This window comes from Perognathus longimembris, unplaced genomic scaffold (assembly GCF_023159225.1).
Source record: "Perognathus longimembris pacificus isolate PPM17 unplaced genomic scaffold, ASM2315922v1 HiC_scaffold_4527, whole genome shotgun sequence".
Lineage (NCBI taxonomy): Eukaryota > Metazoa > Chordata > Mammalia > Rodentia > Heteromyidae > Perognathus > Perognathus longimembris.
Window position 1 is genome coordinate 6,430 of NW_025959854.1, and position 4,629 is coordinate 11,058.

Consider the following 4,629-nt stretch of genomic DNA (forward strand, 5'->3'; position numbering starts at 1 on the left):
AGTCATCTTAAAATTTCTTTCAATTGTTAATGCCAAATATAACCATCTCACCTCAACTGACTGGCAATTACAGATTATTAGCTTAGACTTATTGTCTAAATAATTACTCTTCTTCCATTTAGTTTTTCAGTATATTTTACACTATTGTACTCTTAAAATCTATTTTATACCTGAAATTACCACAGTGCTTACTGGAAAACTATTTAATAGTCTAAATAATTTTGAATGTAGTATACCAAATTATTCTTTTGTCAACATTAAAGATAAAATTGTCACTTGAAAAATACAGCAGTTCCATGATGTCATAGGAGGTAAGATCCAAAATCATTACAGATATCAACATATACTGGTGCTCAAGTCTTTTCTGTAAATTGAGGCAGAATTTGAACATAGCCTGGGGGGAATCCTCATATATATCAATCTCTAGATTGCATTTAATGCCTAATACAATGTCACTGCCATGTTAATAACTATCCTTGTATACTGTTTAGTAAACATAACAAAGGGAAGAAAATGTCCTTATATGTTCAGTACAGATATATTTGTGCTTGCTTTATTTTGAGGGTCTCGTGTGTGGCCTAGGCTGGAACTGGACTTCTATGTTCAAGTGATTCTCCTGCCTCAAACTGCACAGTCACCTTCTCTAGCTCACCTATATGCACATAAAAAAATTCGGGTGTCTGATTAGTTTGTTACTTATATGCAGAACCAAAATACATGTAAAGACAATTCTATTGTAAAACTTCTCTTGGGGAAAGTAAATAAGGCCGTTCTAACCTCAAGGAGTAGCTGAGTCTATAAAAACAAGACACACAGTATTGTAATCATAGTAGAGTAATATATCATTAGCAATGCTTAAATAATCCAGCTAGAACCTTTCGCATTTCTTTCTTTGATGTAATGTAGGATTTAGCCTTGTAGGATTTATCCTACAAGGTGACACTCTTAAAACAATTTCTTAAATGAAAAGACATATTTGGAGCACCTTGATGGTTTTATTTTTCTTTCTGTTTAAAACAAAAATAAAGTCTGCTATCTTATCTTAACTTCATTAAAGAGTTTTGGGGCTGATCATTCTAAAAAGACAGACTAGATTTTATTTCTATTAATGAATGGCTCAGTTTTATATTTCAGTTATCTGAGAAATCAAATATTTAAAAACTTGAATACTGTATTTTGTAATGTTACAAGAAGACTTTTTTGATGTATGTAATTTCTCTATATAAAACAGGTACACCTCAAGCAACTTTGGCTCTTACCATTAATGATAGCTATTGAAGAGCCCTGAGGATCATGGTTAGAGGCCAGCCTGGGAAGGAAATTTTATGAGATAATCAGTAACCACAAAAACAAAATAAGACAACAACAACAAGAAAAACTCACAAATTCCATTGCAGTCACTTTTTAAAATTAAAATTTAATATCTAATTACTTGGCCTAACATCTGGATGTGTAAGGCCAAAGGTTTAACAAACAAGATACAGTACGCAAACCATGCTTTAACTGATATTTATATCTTATTCTCTTGCCTATAATCTGTTTCTTTTCTTGGCAGAGGAACACAAAAGGAATCATGCTGCAGCCTTTCAATAGAAGAAAATCAATATATAGTCTAAAACAGGAGACGCCAAATACAAATGATCAATGCCCACGTGTATATTACCAAAAACATATAGTCAATGCTGCCCAAAATATGGGGCTAAGAGAAGGGTCTCTGTTACCATGAATATTAATGGTTACATCTAGATTCTGTGTATTTACTGCATACTTCTCAATTGTTATCTTCTTCAACATTTTCTAAGTTGTGTGTGAAATGAGATATGAGTGCATCATTTTGATTCAATGTAATTTGTGATATTAATATTAATTTCATAAAGCAACAACAGTCCAAAATAGTGAAGAGTGTAAAATAATGTAGGTGACTTTATACCATATTATATTCTCACAATTTAGTGTGGATGTTTACTAAAATAACTGATTTGTATCACTAATACCACGTTAATGATAAATTATTATCTTAAAATGTTTTGCTGGAAGTGTTCTGTTGAAAGGTCTGAAAAGATGAAAAAATGTCCTATACTTATGTGTTAATTTTCAGTCAGTTATATTTTGCAGCAAATCTGACTAAATTGTGATTCTATTTAAGTATACTTTATTAACATACTTCATGTTAGGATGTGTATGGTAACTTATATGTCAAATGGATATCCATGGTCTAGAAATCTTTCAAGTCAAAAATAGACTTAACAAAACCGTTTTCAAATTTCTTAATAAGTCATATAAATTGTGTTGCTTAGTTTTCAAATTATTATAAACAAATTATAATTAGTAATCAAGAGCTTCATAATATATAATCTTTGATTTATTCATTATAAAATACTGTGTAAATTTCAGCAAACTGACTGCCATTTATATTTTCCCAATGACTAAGAGCTCTCCAAATGTTATGAATTAGGTTACAATGGTCTACAGAGAGTTAGACCTTAGTATACATAAAAGAGGAGATCCAGTAAGGCACATAGTTTTCTCTAATTTCACAAAAAGTAGGAGTTGAAGCCAAGTTATTAAAAACTGTAAAGAACAATAATGTTTAACAGTTGACTGACATAAGTATATTGTTATCATATTTCATAATTTATGGCACAAAATTAAGAAAAAAATTACAAATCAGTACTTTTCAACATTTATCTGAAGGTGATAACTAGCTCAAATATATCTCAAACTTTAAAAAATATACACAATATTTATGTAAACAGCTATTATTGTAAAACCAGTTTATACTGTTGATGACTGATGATTAACTAGATAGGTAAAGTTGAAGCAAACTCTATAAATGTAGTTAAATTCTCAGTGTGTTAAAGGTGTATACTTTTTTTTTTTCTGATCCTGGGTCTTTAACTTTAGACCTGGGCACTGTCCCTGGCTTTGGTTCTGAAGTTTAGCATGCTACCACTTAAGCCACATATCTACTTCTGCCTTTTTTGATAGTAATTTGGAGATAAAAAACCTCGCAGATGATTTTGCCTAGGCTCTCTTTGAACTGTGATCATCAGAACTCATCTTCCAGACTATCTAGGCTCACAGGAAAGAGTAATGATCAACTGGTGCCCAGCTTAAACTGATATACATTTTAAGAAGACGTGTGTATTTATGTTGTCTATGAAGATTATACTTGAGAAATATATTCATTTTAGCCTTAACAATAAGTTATGAAATAAGCAAATGTCAGTGGTATGCACACCACATTACATTTTTCAAGGCATTTTAGCAAGGCAACAAAACATTCTAGTCCGGATCATACATTCTAGACATGCCAAAATCTGGAGAGAGAGAGAGAGAGAGAGAGAGAGAGAGAGAGAGAGAGAGAGAGAGAGAGAGAGATTTGATAGCAGTTGCATTTTGCATTCAATAAGCAGTACTTTACTGCCTACTAGTCACAATTAAAGTCCCTAAAGCCATACAGAATAGATTCGAACTTTGCTTATCTGAAGTACACTCGACACAGGATTGGGGAAAATAAGTAGAAGCTAATTAAAATTTGAATAGTAAAAAACCAATGGATAAAATGGGGAAAGGAGGTATATTCCTTTCCCCTGTTTCAGGAAATTTCTTTCTGAAGAGAAAATTCTTAAGGATCAGTGAGAAATGAAAAGCAAAAGATGATTATGCAGGAGTTTGAAGAGAAGTGATCATTGGAAATAAATCACAGTGGAAAATATCCTCATGTTGTATGTGAGGAGACTAGGAAACAGTTTAGAATGGCTGGGACCTAGATGAAAATACACCTAAATAGTGAAGCAGAGGTCAGGAAACAGAAATAATAAGCCAAGTGATATGATCTAAGTGTTGGATGAAATATGCATTGTACCTTATTTATTGAGATGACACATAAAAGTAAAGTGAAGGGTAAATTGCTTATTTGGTAGGTTTTGGGGAGATAGTATTATGGACAGTAGTGAGAGTAGTAGAGACAGAAATGAAGTGAGCAGCTGGGAGTGTATTTTGGTTTGAAAAAGGAGAGGAAGAATAGTTTTGTGACGGCTTTTTTTTCCTACTTAACCAATTAATTCATTATCAGTGAATATTACTAAGTGGAAAAGCTTGAATTTTGACATTGAATTGTTAAATGGAAGTGCCAACTTGCCTTTTTTGTTGTGTTTGTGAATATGGAAACAGAGAAGTCAGAAAGAGTTAAGGAATTAAAATATAGATGTGGATTTGAACAATTCTCTTGTTGATGACTATTGATGGTTTTATTTTATTTCCTAAAGATTTAGTTTTTTGTTGTAGTTAATTGGAGCATATTATTTTAAGTCCAATTTTCTGAAACTGTAAAATAAATGTGTGTGTGTGTGTGTGTGTGTGTGTGTGTGTGTGTGTGTTGTGTTGTCATCTTTTTAGTGGCTTGAACTCAGGGCCTGGGTGCTGCCCTTAGCTCTCTAACTAAAGTCTGGCTTACCACTTTGAGCCACAGCACCACTTCCGTTTTTCTAGTGAATAATTGGAGATGAGTCTCACAGACGTTCCTGCCCAGGCTGATTTCAGATCATGACCCTCAGAACTTATCCTCCTGAGTAGGTAGGATTACCAGTGTGTGCCACAGGTACATGGCTAAATATGGTTGAAAGA